This window comes from Notamacropus eugenii, chromosome 1 (genome assembly GCF_028372415.1).
Source record: "Notamacropus eugenii isolate mMacEug1 chromosome 1, mMacEug1.pri_v2, whole genome shotgun sequence".
Classification (NCBI taxonomy): Eukaryota; Metazoa; Chordata; class Mammalia; order Diprotodontia; family Macropodidae; genus Notamacropus; species Notamacropus eugenii.
Window position 1 is genome coordinate 532,155,368 of NC_092872.1, and position 15,362 is coordinate 532,170,729.

The 15,362-nt window shown below is 40.1% G+C and overlaps 1 pseudogene; it reads left to right on the forward strand.

The window, feature by feature from the left end:
• Positions 1–6,014: 6,014 nt before the first annotated feature.
• LOC140527309 (non-selective voltage-gated ion channel VDAC3 pseudogene) lies at positions 6,015–6,758 on the forward strand (annotated as a pseudogene).
• Positions 6,759–15,362: the final 8,604 nt, after the last annotated feature.

Below are 15,362 nucleotides of genomic sequence, written 5' to 3' on the forward strand. Positions count from 1 at the left end.
TGGAGCTGGATCTAGAGGGTAGGATTTCATTTATGAGGGCAATAATCTTTGACACAAAGAAATGTCAAAGAGTCTAGCTGGAAATGGTTATCAAGGACAGGAAAAAGAAAAACAAACCAGAAATCATGTCAAGGTGCTATAAGCTCTAATGGCCAGGATTCTGTGAACTCAGAAAGAGGGCTACCTAAGGTAAAAGGGAAAGACCCAGAAGCTCTTGTAACAAAAAGCCATCAACCAAAGCCTATGTTCTTTTCTGCTCCAAGGATCTCAGGCAGCTTGTAACCCATGGATGGATACCAAAGACTTGCCCAAGGGTACACTTAACACAGATATCATAAGCAAAGTCATTTTAGAATGCCAGATCACAATCAAGTCTTGTCTGGGTTTCTTTCTGTTTTTTAATTTAATTTATTTCCAGATCAGCACAATCAGTTCAACAGCCACAGTACAGGGACAACAAACAGCACACAGAGGCTCTGGGTTGCCTTGCCTTTTTCTATAGCCTGCAGGCAGACTTGGAGTGGAAAATAGGCTGACTGTTCTCATTAGTGCCACTGACAACAGTCACTGACTTCTAGCTCCTAAAGCTCCATTGCCCTGCCTCCCTGGTTGTGTCAATGAGTAAAATGATAACATAGGAAGGGCAGCTGGATCAGATCTGGTTTTTCACTATGTCATCCTTCCAACTTCACTTCTGAAATCAAACCCCGCCCCCCCCAAAGGGAAAATGGAACAGGAGAGAAGCCAGCATCTTTATGACGCAGGGTGGCAATAGTACAAGCCATCTCCATTCCATTTGTGCCCACCCTGTGGTAGAGAGCCTTCTAAGCTCCTATTGGACTCATCAGCCACAGCTGAACACACTATTCCTTGACCCCACCATTATGATGTCATTGGTCCTCTTTGAGTACAGAGGCAAAACAACAACAATGTAAATCTATAGTTTAATCATATAAGAGTTCTTACTTGGGAAGGTTCTATTGTTGTAGGGTTTTTTGGTTTGGTTTTGTTTTAAGGTATAGGATAAGACTAAGCAGGAGTAAAGAGAAAAAACTCAGCTGCACTTATCTTAGTTCCAGGCTTAATAAATGTGTACTGACTGTCAAAGAGATTTCCTGACAATAAAGGAGAACCTCCTCATAATCAGGATAGATCAGGGTCCACACATCCTCAAGGGATTTGTAAACAGATTTCAGGGAATCTCTAAATTTATTTTTGTATTATTTTTATAACTAGAATTTAATATAATTGGTTTCCCATTTAATCATATATTTGACTTGGCTCACTTAAATGCATTTTTCTGAGAAGGGGTTGATAAGATATCACCAGACTACCAAGGCATCCATAACACAAAAGCAGTTTAGGACCTCTAGTGTGTGTTTTCTGTTGCTCTACCCAGGAATGCAACTAAACAAGGTTGGGGAGAAGCATAATGCAAAGCCTAAAAACCAGTGGAACTTGCCCTAAAGAAGGATTAAGAACCATAGCCATATCAAGGAGATTAATTTAACAAGGTCAGACCCTCCCAAGTGTCTTCAACCATGTGATCAATGCTACCTATTTTTCTTCAAAGACCAATGTAAAGCTACTCTGCCCCAGAGGCCCAAGAAGAGAGTGCAGACACTCAGGATGGGTAAAAGTAAAGGGAAAACTTGACTCTGTAAACTTCAGTCCCAAGATAGATCACTCTTAGATCACTTGGCTTTGTGGGATGAGTGTTGGAAGACCTGGGTGGTTTCCAACCAGGCTCACCAATTTTTTTTCTACAGCTAGGGAAGATTAAGCATAGGGAGTTATTAAATTTCCATGTCAAGAATTATTACGTCTTCATCAGGACAATGATTCAACAACAATCTCCAGTGATTGTGAATCACAGGAAGCCACAAGAAGTAGAATGCTGCCCCAGAGCCTAGTATGCAGCCAGAGAGAGGGAAACAGCCTGGTATTCACATCAGCCCATCTCTTGTGTCCTCTTGACAGGCGTTGCAGGCACTTCCCTCTCCATCAAGCTGTCTTTGGTGCAACTGGAAACCAACCCCAGGACCTGCCTGGGTCAGAGACAGGAACCTGGGCACAAAATTTTGGCTGATCCATCCTGAGTCAGTGGCAGGGATGGCAGGAATCATCCTCACTAGGATGAGCCTCGTCCCTCCCATACCGCAAGCCAGAACCCCAGCCTCAGTCAAAAAGGTCATAATCACAGGATCCCTAGATGTCATGTCATGTTGGAAGGGGCCTCAGCCTTAGCAGAGGTCATTTAGTCCAGACTGCTCATTGAGGCTCACAGTGGATAAGTACCTTCCTTGCACAAAGTCAATCAGCTAGAAAGAATCAGTGGTGGCATTCAAACCTAGGTCCTATGACTCCAAATCCAATGCTCTAGAGGGGATGAACAGCTTTATCCTTTCCTTGCCCTACCCATATTCTAGCCCCAGTCCTTTGCTAAATGGAACAGAAGAGAAGTCTATTCTCATGGCTAGTTTGCATATAAGCCCTAAAGCACCAAATATACCCTTTTTCTTAACTTTTTAGCCAGGACACTAGCAGGGCCTTGCCTCACTTATTACTAAAGCTAGGTAGATAAACAACTGCAACAACAACAGTGGCTAGCATTTACATAGCACTGTAAGGTTTGAAAAGTGCTTTGTAAATACAGCTTTTGTAGCTTAAAATTGTACTTAGATTTTTGGGGCATCTTATATTATCTCATTTTATTTTCAGCACAATAGGCACTATTGTCTAGGTGAGGAAGCTAATGAAGCCAGGAGATAAGTGACTGATCCAGGGACACATAGCTAGTAATTATCGGAGGACAGATTTGAACTTAGGTCTTCCTGAGTCATTATCTAATATTCCAGCACTGTACCCTATAGAAGGAAGGAATAAGCATTTATTTGGTGCTTACTATGTGCTAGGCTCTGTGCTAAACACTTTACAAATAATTAACCCATTTGATTCTTACAGCTACCCTGGGAAGTAGGAACCATTATTATTCCCATTTTACAGTTGAGGAAACTGAGGTAAACAAAAACTAAGTGAGTTACCCATGGTCATACAAGTATACAAGGGTATAAGGCCAAATTTGAACTTGGGTCTTCGTGACTCTAGACTCATAAGTCTTATCTACTGTCACCTAGACAGACAGATAGATAGACAGAGAGACAGATGTTAGATAAATGAATGATAGATAGATAGAAAAATTATTGAGAACTTACTATATACCAGGTACTGTGCAAAGCACTGGGGATACAAATTCAAGAAAACAAGATGGTCCCCATCTCTCAAGGAGTTTATATTTTAATAGGGAAAACAAAACAAAAAGGTGAGCTGGCATGATGGGGAGGAGGTAAGGCTCATGAGGAGGGGAAGCAGCCCCAAAGTGAGTTAAGCTGGGAATGAAATGAACAATTGTAATACCTTTAAAGGAAAAAAATCACTTAATCTGCGTTGCTCTAAACCCAAAAAGTTTATAAAATTAGCCTAATGCAATTAATATAATTATTTAATATTTTAATTGAAATAAACGTTAACTTATGTTTTAATCAATAGTAATACTTTCTTTCAGCTCCTTTGTGGATCTTAAAGCCACAGGGACCAGGAAGAGCTGGTTCTAACTCCAGAGTCTTAGATTTTTTTGGTTCAAGCTCTGTCATTTATTGCCTATATGACCTTGGGCAAGTGACAAACTCTCTAGACCTAAATTCCTCACCTATAAAATAATGTCCTCAGAGGTCTCTTCCAGAGCCAAATCTGCAAACTGTAAACTATGAAATTTTTTCTCCATCATCACCATATTTAGCCTTTTAAGGAAGCTAGGTGGTAAGTATTTTGTTTCTAAATTTTTCAGGAATTAGCAACTGCTGATGCCAGTGTCCATTCCATTGAGGAATGAGTCTAGATCAAAAGTCAGTCTACTGAAGGACTATCACTGGGGACTACTGCATGTGGCACTTAGGACCTACAGTAAGAGAAGCACAGTCTCTGAAAGTTATCTCTAGAACCCTCAGAGTAGTAGTAGCTGCCAATTTGAACAGAATTTGGAGGATGTTTCTCCTCCTCCTCCTTCTCCTTCTTCCTTCATCAAATGTGGTTCCTCTCTCCAATCCAGGCACCCTATCCTTACATGTGTGTGCTCTGTCCACAGGAATATAATTTTGGTCACGTATTTTTCATTTTACTTTTTTCCCTGTGCAGTTTTCATTTGTGATCTCTTGAAATATAGCTCTGAAAAAACAGGCTTTTAACAGGTTTGTGTTGTGTTTCAAATGGAACTACTTAACTATGCCTTTAAAGCCAAATTATCCCAGCTTTCTTTGAACTAATAGTCCCCAACCCAGCCCCTGTGGCTCATTGTTTAGATTTGATGGCTAAGAATGAGTGCACATAGCAGTTGTTTTCTGTTGTGGCCAGAAACTCAGAGGGTCTTCCCCTCCTAGACTCAATGAATACATATATGTATGTGTATGAGTAGGTATACATGCACATACACACATATATATGTATATACATGTATATATAACATATATCTACATGTACGCACACACATACACACACATCTATCTATCTATCTATCTATCTATCTATCTATCTATCTATCTATCTATCTATCTATATACATATATATCCTACAGCTAATAGGGACCCAGTGGAATTGACAAGTGTAGATAAGGGGAGAGGGACATGATTACACAGACCTTTTAGTAAAACCTTTTTGAATTGCAAAGGGGAAAAAACTGAGACAAGGAAACTAAGTTATTACAATAGTCCAGGTGAGAGGTGATGAAGGCTTGAATCAGAGTGGGGGCTGTTTTAGTAGAGAGGAGATATATACTAGGGATTTTTTAAAGTCAAAAACAATGAGACTGGCAATAGATTCAATATGTGAGGTGAACATGAAGGAAAGACACAGAGATTGTAAGCTGGGGGAGGGGGCGGATAGTAGCATGATACTTAACAGGAATAGGTAAGTTAGATAGAGATGAGGTCTTGGGAGGAAAGATAATGAGGTCTGTTTTAGACATAATGAATTTGAGATGTCTATAGGATATTCAAAAGGCATCTGGCCATATGTGACTGAAACTCAGGAGACAGACTATATAGACCTGTGAATAATCTGCATTGAAATGATAATCAGATCTACAGGAACTAATGAGCTCCCTAAGTGAGAAAGTGTATACTGTCAGGGGGGTGACACAAACCAAATAATGTATACAAAGTGCTTTGGCAAATTAAAGGGATAGAAACATACATATATACATATATGTTGTATATGTACATGCATGTAATTACAAACATATGTACATTTTGTAATTATTTTTTAAAGTAACTGGACATGTCATTTCATCAGTTGTAGGGAGCTCTCAGGGATAAAAGGAAGAGAAAAAGAGATGGAGCCTTAGGGGACGTCTGTGGTTAGTGGGCACGACATGGATGAAGATATGGCAAAGGAGCCTGAGGATTCAGATAGGAGGAGAATCAGAACAAAGAGGGTCACAAAAACCTAGGAGGGAGAGAATATCCAGGAAGAAGTCATCAACAGAGTCAAATACTGCATGTAAGTCCTCAAAGATGAGGACTGAGAAAAAGCCATTAGAGTTGGCAATTAAATGACTTTGGAGATAGCAGTTTCAGTTCCAGTATGGCACCATAAATTAGATTTCAGTGGGTTTAGAAGAGAGTGAAGAGAGAGGAACTAAAGGCACCTTGAGCAAATGGATTTTTAAAAGAGTCTAGCCAAGAAGATCTAGGACATATATGGGACAATAGCTATAGGAGATGGTAGGACCAAGTAAGGGTTTTATTGTTGTTTGAAGGATGGGTAAGACATGAGTATATTTGTCAGCAGGAAATGACTCAGTAAATAGAGAAATTAAAGAAAAAGGGCCAATGTGCTACAGAAGATCAGAAGAGGAGAGTTGGCACCTTCAAGGATATTAGCACTTTCTCACTCTCCATCCCTCCTTGGCTACAGATGAAGGTCACAGACTCTTCCTGAGCAGACATACCTGAAAGAAATGTGTAACAAACCAAATTACTTTGACCTAGTAAAGGCTACCAAGAATGTCTTCAACAAAGGATATAGGTGTTTGTATGTTTAAAATAGATCTTAAAAATCAAGTCTTCTAGGGAGTGAAATTTACCACTTTGGGTCATTTACACAGGTAAAGTTTCATGTCATTTAGAAACCAAGTATAAGATCTGTGACTACAGGCTTGCCTCCATTCAAATATGGAACACAGAAAATATCCTGGGGACATAAATCAGCATGGAGAATAAATCAGCTGATGTTTTAAAGGTGACTTGACACTAAATTTGTACCAAACACAAGAGAAAAGAGTAGGAAATTAAAGGCCTGCTATAAATGGGACTGTTTCAGTCTTGGTGGAAATGTTGACGTTGATTTCTTGTCCAACTATCTGTTGTTGGGTTGTATTAGCTTATGAAGGCTGGCTTGCTGGTTATCAGATGAGTTTTGACATGGTCAATTCCAAACTGTCTCAGAATAATTTTGCCCTGGATTACAAGGCTGCTGCCATCCAGCTGCACACATGTGAATGATGGCATTGAATTTGGAGGGTCTATCTATCAAAAGGTTAATGAGAAAGACTGAAACTTCAATAAATCTTGCTTGGACAGCTAGCAGTAATAACATCTGTTTTGACATTGCTACTAAGGACAAGTTGGATCAAAAAAATTCTCTATTTGGTAAAGTGAATAATGCAAGCCTTATTAGACTGGAATATACTTGAACTCTATGATCAGGTGTAAAATTGGTGCTCTCAACTTAAACTGATGAAAAAAACTTCAATCTAGGTCATAATGTTGGGTGGGATTTGAACTGGAAGCTTAATATAGTTTTTAAGTAAAGTATCAAATCTATCTTTGGAAATGATGAGAAATGAATCCACTCTGCTTTGATTTTAATATTCTTTTGTGAAACGTCAACAATGTGAACTTTTTTATTCTTCCAAGGAATTGTTGTAGTGCCACCGTGCTGAAATCTGGAGGTTTTTGAAGAAAATTCTTCTTTTATAAGAAGAAATACTTGATACATGGAATGTGTAATGTTTATGCCACATTTCAGTTCAGTTTCTCAGTATTTGTTCTTCATTGACTGTATAATGTCAATTACAAAGGAAATGACCCGATTCTCCAATGAGTACCTCATGTCCTACATATCCTATACCACTTCTCCATGACCTTTCATCAGATTGGTCTCTGTGCTATTTTAGTTTTGCATTAGAGCAAAATAAATTAATCACATTTGGAATATAAAAAAGACCTGAGGAAATGGGATCAACGGCATTTGTACAGTCTTTGCATTGGCAAAGAGAAGAGCCCCCTCTTCACATGAGACAAGAATGAAGGAAATAATGGGAGAAAATGTCTGAGTGATATGAGATGAAGAGAGAGTAGGGAGAAGAGAGAGGTCTTAGCTAATGGTCTCTTTTTTTCAGTATAATATGAGTTGAGGTCCTCAGCTGAGATGGTAAGGGTTGAGGGTGCCATGAGGCTTGAGGAAATATGAGGTTTGGAATAACCACTGTATAGAGTGGCATGAATCAATTATGGAAAAGTTGAATAATTTCATTGCTACTGTAAGTGCTTAGATGAGATTAGATCACATTAATTTGTAGTGGACCCAATGAGCATGATTTTACATTTCCTGTAGCTGTGTTCAACTGCATATGAATAAGAGTGAAGGAAGCCAGAGTAATCCAGGATTAGGGGTTGGTGATCAATTCTAGGACAAGGGGGAAAGGAATTTTAGAGTGGGGTTTAGATCAGAGCTGAGTTAGTTGAATAGGTTGGAAGAAAGTAAGAGAGTTTGGTCAGGGGAGGAATGATTACCTGGGAAACGACTGAGGAATGGAGGCTATGATGTTCACAGCAGAAGGAAAGAACTTGGGCAGATGGAATGATAAAAGATTATAATCAGATACAGGGATTTCAGAGTTTATGAACATGGAAGTGGAACATTTGTGCATGATGGCAAATCAAGGTGATGACCATCTCTGTACATAGTTGAGATTAAGTGAAACAGGTCATGGGAATTGAATGCATTGAGAAACTAGGAAGTTAGGGTATTTTAGGGGTCATGAGGAAAGGAGGATAGTGTGGTAGATAGATTTCAATAGGGAACATACTATAGGTATTACTGTCAGTATTTTACAGACAAATAAATGAAGGTGCAGACCCTTGTTCATGATCACTGAAATGCTATTTGTCAGGGGCATCATGGAAACCTCATTGTTCTCTGATTGCATTTTCAAAACTCTTTCCACCACACTATGTCTCCCCCCATCTCCATCAATAGATAACTTCCCATGATGACATGAAGAAAATATTGATAATATAAAGTATTTTCATTTTCCTTAATTTCCACACTCCTCCAAAAAAGGCCTTCAGAAAAAAAGAGGAAAATTTCCTCCCCTCCTCACCATCCACCCTTTCCCACCAATCTCCCCCTTTCTGCCTGCCCCACTCTCATCCCTACCTGCCAAATTTTTATTTCAGGAACAAGGGAGGGACCTTGCCTTTTTACAACTAAGCTTTTCACTGTTGCTTAAGAAAATCCTACTCCCAATATTTCCTTCCCTTCTTAAGCCTGGGCTCTGAATCTGGCAACTCTAAAATTGTAGATTTAGAGCTGGAGGGGATTTCAGAGGTTATGTAGTCCAACTTTTTCATTTTACAGGTGAGGAAATTGAGGAATCAAGGAGGTTAAGTGTTTTGCCCAGGATCCCATAGGTAGAAAATAGTAGAGGCAGAATCTGAACCCAGATCCTTTAGAATCAGTCATTCTTTCTGTTTTGGGCAGAAACCCCTAGGATCTTCCCCTCCCAGATCTATTTTTTTAAAATGGTCATTCTTTGCCTCATTTTTTTATTAAGCCTTAATCAGTATGCCTCAGTCAAACTGAGACCTGTTTTACCTTACTTTGAAAAGGTCAAGGGTCCCCCATTGCATCCAGAGCCATCTCCAGTTGTCCTAATCTATATCTGGCCATTGGACCCAGATTGCTCTAGAGGAGAGAATAAGGCTGCAGACTTTGCACAGCCCTGCCTCACTTAAATCCAATTCACTTGCATGTGATGGCATCACCTCCATGATGTTACGGTCCTCGTCAAGAACGAAGAACAAACAGCAGCAATCTTTCCACTGAACCTCTCTTTCATTGTACCATATTGCCTTCAATACTCCACAAATATAAGCCAGATCACTTGACCTTTGTATTACCAAATCATAAATTCTTTTTGAGGGCAGAGGGAGAGATGGAGGAGAAAAGCAATCAGTGTTAAGTGACTTGCCCTTTGTCACACAGTCAGTAAGTGTCTGAGGCCAGATTTGAACTCAGGTCCCCCTGACTCCAGGGCTGGTTCTCTAACTACTGCATCACCTAATCATAAACTCTTGAAGGAATTAGTGACACTCCATGGCCTTACCACTAAGCCTCCCACCCACATTGGACCTAGAGTTGCTTAGGATTGTTTCCTTGGTTGTTAACCTCCCCAGTATCACTGCTTTACAGAGTAGCAAAAAATATAATAATTGGTTTACTAGACAAACCAAAGCAAAGTTTCCTTTTCCCAAGGCCAGAACAGGTTTCACTGAGCATTTCCATTCCAGGACCAAGTAGCTGCCCTTTGATTGCTTCCAATGGACTCTTCTGAAAGTTCTTCACATTGCTTGCAGCTAAATCAAGCTCAGCAAAGAGAAATTCTCTCTCACCTTTGGTAAATAATAAAGAAAGAAAAAAAATCAATAAAATAATTTCCAATCTGCTCCTTATGACTCAATGCCCCACTGATCAGAATGAGTCAGGAACAAATACATCAGCTCAGCGAGGAAACAGCTTACAGAAATAAGATTTGATCTAGTTGGCTGAACAACCATTATGCTCAAAATTCTCTATACCATATTTGCCAGTCAGTTGAGCTTCTATAGGAGCAGTGTTTCTCCTTCCAGCTAGCACTGATTTTCCAGAGAGCATTTATAATCACTTTGAGGACAGGCAAATCATCTAAAGGAAATGCTGAACTCAGACCAATGAAAAGCAACAGCTCTTTGGATGTAATAAAAATAATAGAACCACACTAGGCACACATAGAAACTGAGACAGAATTGGAATTGGAAAGAGAGAAGGGCCCTTAGAGGTTATCCATTCTATCAACTCATCCACTCTAGGCATCCCCTTTATAGGTCCTCTGATAGGTGGTTACTCAGCCTCTGGGAGAAGCCCTCCAAGGCCCTGTGAACCCATTCCATTTTGGGTTTCTTCTAAATCATCTGAACATCTCAGTCAGAATGAACAGATTCTCTTTCTGCTGAAGATTAGGATCCAAGGTGGTATAACTGTGTGTGTGTGTGTGTGTGTGTGTGTGTGTGTGTGTGTTTTAAATGTCCTACTTTTATCCTCAAATTGGATTCTTTCACTTTCTGTTATACATGGTCCCCTTTGCTAAAAAACACAATGATAACAGTGATGATGATGATGATGATGATGGTAATGATAATGATAATTTAATAAGAATAGCTTCTTATTAGAATAGTATGTCCTTCTAATAAATGGTATAGCATGGTACATACAGAAGTGATTTCAGTGTCAGTAAGACCTTGGGTTCAAGTCCCATCTCTGGCACCTACTGTCTTTATGACCTTTGACAAGTCACTTAACTTCTTAGTGTCCCAGACAGGTCTCCAAGACTATAAAATGCAGAATGGAAGCTGATGTGTTTTCGTAGAGATAGTTTTCTCGCCAGGAGCTCCCTTAACCAATTAAATCAATGGCCCAATTTTGAAAACGTGTCTATCATCTATGCGTCTATTTATCATCTTATTTATGTTGTTATTCAGTTGTTTCAGTCATGTCTAACTCTGTGATCCCATTTAGGATTGTCTGGGCAAAGATACTGGAATGGTTTTCCATTTCCTTCTCCAGCTCATTTTGCAGATGAGGACACTGAGGCAAACAGGGTTAAGTGACTTACCCAGGGTCAAACAGCTACTAAGTGAGGTCAAATTTGAACTCAGGAAGATGAGTCTTCCTGACCTCAGACTTAGTGCTCTACATATTGTGCCACCTAGCTGCCCCTTTAAATTCTGCAAAACAGAAATTACATAGTTTTGATGGTTTACTGTTCTTTCCTGTTGATATCCCCAAAAGGATAGGGTAGGCTATTAGTAAAGTGCTTGGAGAGCCTTGGATGAAGGGTGCTCACCACAGACCTACTTATGGACAACCCTATTGCAATAGCCTCCATATCTAGTGGGAAACATTGGTTTCTTTTCCCCAAATATCAGCTAACTATCATCTTCATAGCACAGACAGATAGCATGGGAGCATCAGGGCTCATCAGATGGCTTACAGTCCTGAGCCAAGCACCCAGTGTCTGTTGATGGTGATGATGATGGTGGTAATCAGCATCCCCTATAAACCCAGAACAAAAAGGAAATGAAAATCAATCAAGCCAATCCAAAAAGAGGGGGAGAGGGGAGGTGTAGAGATGCATTATGGTTTTCCATGCTGCTGACACTCATTTCTATCCCTTTGTTTGTCAAAAGTTCTGTGAGAGAGAAGCTATGAGAATGATGCTGAAGGCAGTATCATATAGTGGGAAGAGGAGAGCTGTCACAGGTTCTGGCTTTGCCTCTTGACTGGCTGTGGGAGCTCAGGTAAATGATTGCCTTTCCTGGGCCTCCATTTTGTCACCTGCAAAATCAGGCAGTGGGAGAAGACAATTTCTAAAGCTCCTTCTGGCAATAGCACCCTATGAATCTATGAAGTCTAAGCATCATTTTGAGTGAAATTAGCTTGCATGATTTTTATCAGCCTGGTGGGAAGGGAAGCCAGTCACAGAAGCTGGTAAGCATCATGATGACTTCCTGCCATTCCATAGCCCCATATTCCTGGCTCACCCTCACATTCTTCAGTCTACAAGAATAATCATACTAATGGTTAGCGTTTATATGGTATTTACATGTGTTATTTCAATTTATTCTCAAAACAATTCTGTGAAGGTAAAGGAAACCGAGGTAAACAAGGTTAAGTGACTTGCCTAGGGTCATACAGCTAGTAAATGTCATGTAGGATTCAAACTCAGGTCTTTCTGATTCCATATCTTCCTCACCTTTACCCACTGGGCCATCTAGCTGTCTGAAAGAATGAATGTAACCTCGATAGTCATCTTAAGCTCATTAGCTGGGTGACAAGCATGAAGCATTTACGAAGTGCCAGAGACTAAGTTAAGTGCTAGAGATACAAAGAAAAAAAATGATCCCTATTCTCAAGGCAAACAAAGTTAAGAGAATTTTCCAGAGTCACACAGTCAATAAGTGTCTGAGGCCAGATTTGAACTCAGGAATATGAGTGTAATGGTAATGTAAATGGGAACATCTTTCCCATTCATTAATTAGGCCCATGTGACCTGCTTAAATCACATGGAAGTCTAAGTCACATATGGTGAGAGGACCTTGCTGAATGGGTAGAACAGGAAGGGTGGAATAGACCTGGGAGGAAGTTGGTGAGAGCAGTTATGGTGGAGGAGAGGACACAGGCAAGCAGGCACAGCTAGACTCCTGAGTGTTTGTTTGCGGGAAGGCCCCAGAAGGGGGCAGGGAAAGTGTGGGAATGGCTTTGTCCCCTGCAGTGCTAATGTGTATTGACTTGTTGGTTGCTATGATGTATTTGGCTTTCTGGTATTGAGATTTAAATTTCTGGTGTCTGAATAAATGTTTTTCTTCTGCCTTCTATATGGAGAGTCTGTTATACTTTGTGATTCAGAACTACACTGGAATATTCATAGTCACCCTTGGTGCTGTGAATATTGTCTTGGCAATACAATGAATCTTCCTGACTCTAGGCCTGGCACTCTATCCACTGTGCCACCTAGCTGCTTTACCAGATAGCAACACGAGAGAAACAGATTATCTCCCAGACTTCCCACAGGAGGGAAAACATGACTTGATAGAAAAACCAAAGGCACTGGTTAGACTTACTTGACTATTTTACCCTAAGATTCCTAGCATATTAGAACAGGGCATCTCTAGCCCCTCTGTTAAGCTGATAATCGGTTTTATTAAGAGGTAACTGAGAGAGGTCCAGTGATATGCCTTAAAGCTCACTACTAGCCAGAGTATACTGGAGTCAGCTTGGAGGGGTTAGTGAGAGCTGATGGTTAAATTTTCATTGTGGACATTTATACCCCAGAAGTCAGAAATTGCTACCAATTGGGCTTGATTTATTGCTCTGTGCTTTGAACAAAGTCAGTATTCAGTAAATATTGAATTGGATTGAGGAGAATAGCTGGCAAAAAAGCAGCAAGGAGGCTGAGACACACAAAGCATATTCATGGAACAAGGAGGAGGTCACCCAGTTTTGCTGAAGTAGAGGTTTGCAACTAGACAGGAGTGAGAGGAAAGACTGGAAAGGCCAAATTAAGCATTGGGAAGGGGGATAAGGTGGGATGTGAGGCCAAGAGATGTGTCTTAGAGTGAGTCACCCCACACATTTCACAACCTGATCTCTTTCAGAAGGTTCTCAAGGATAAAAGTGAATGAAACAAGAATAGAGAAAAAGATGAATTCTTATTGCCTATAGCTTAACTACAGCAATTTAAGCTCTACAATAAATCAGTTGCCACAATGAGGGAGCCTAGAAACTACCTCAGCCAGCATCAAAAACGTGATCTCCTTGCCATGCAAAGAGATATGGCATCCAAGGACAACATCAATTAGAATGGAAAATCTATCCTGGGGCTAATACAATTTGGAGGGCATTGATGGATCTCAGGATAGCTCTAAGAAAAACTGATGTCAAATGTTTTAGGGAAAAAAATCAAAGATGCTAATACCTTATTCCCTGCTAAACATGGTGATTGAGGAAATGGCAATTGACTGATATACCTACTTTTCCCATACCTACAAAACTTTTATGAGAAAATTTAGACATATATTGAGGTCATCTTTGATCAAAGTATGAGAAGGAATAGGCAGGCTTTTCTAAAGAATACTATATAGCAGACTACATAGCTTTACAGTCACAGAATTGACTGAACAGTACAAAGAATACAAAATCCGACTGAGCCTCTGCTGGCCCTCAAGATTTGCCTAGGATTCATTGCTCCTAGGTTACCAGTCTTCTCAACAGGGAACTAAGTTTCTCTTAATTCAATTCCACTCCCACTTCAGATTCCTGTAAAACAGTTCTATTTTTGGTTATAATCTGAGGTAAGGGTTCTTAATATAAAGCCTGTAAACTTTGTTTGTTTAATGTTTTGATAAGTGTATTTCAATAGAATTGGTTTCTTTCATAATTCTATATATTTTATCTTTTACTTTCAAAGATATTTTTTTCCTGAAAAAGGTCCATGGATTTCACCAGACTGGCAGAGGGGTCCATGACTCAAATAAGGGTTAAAAATTCCTGCTCTAAGGGACCTCCCAGTAAAGGGGAAGGGGGCAAAAAAAGTTACCCAGAGTAAAAAAAAAAATCTGTCATATATGGAACAGGTATTCCCACATAAAAAGGGGATGCCAAACAACAAATAATCACAGAATGATTACAATCAGTTGAGAGGATAATATCCAAGCTTCACTGGGCCATTTACAAAGAATTTCTGCCTTTTCTATTTCGTCTCAATTGAGAACAGCCCAATGAATACCAAATGGGTTCCTTCTTTCCAATTCTTTCTCCCTCTCCCTCTTCTTTTCCCTTCCTTCTCCTTCCCTCCTCCCTCCTCCTCTTGCTCCCTCCTTCTCCCTCTACCCCAAATGCTTTGGTAGCTGATATTCTATTGCCTGAGTACCTTGGAAGAAGAAGATACCAGTTGCCTTTTAAGATCTCACAAGGCCTTATACCAAAAGAAAAAAGACACAAGCAACAGGCAGCCCATCACAGGCACAGACTTGCCTAGAAGCCCATTAAATAGGTACTTGATGTTGCATAGGAAAAAGGGCACCCCTGGCACCACCCAACCTTCCACAGCTCAGAGTCATCCCACCATTTCAAGGCCAACAAGAAGAAAAGGTCTGAGAGGCAGAGATTACCCCTTTAGTGTATCAACAGATTTCTAGCTCAATAGCCCATGAAAAGACTCATCCTCCCCACACAGCAGGAACTTCTTTACTCATCATTACCAACAGGAAGCAGTCAGAGAATATCCCAATATTCTCTGAAGTTGGGAGTGGGGAGAGGATCCTCTGTACAAAGGATTACAAGCCCATCACAAACCCCTATGTCCTTGACTGAAATGCTTACTGAATATGCTATAAGGGGAAAGGAACAATCACTTATTAAGCACCTACTATGTTCCAAGCATTTCATAAATATTACTTCATTTGATCCTCATATTGACTGTAGA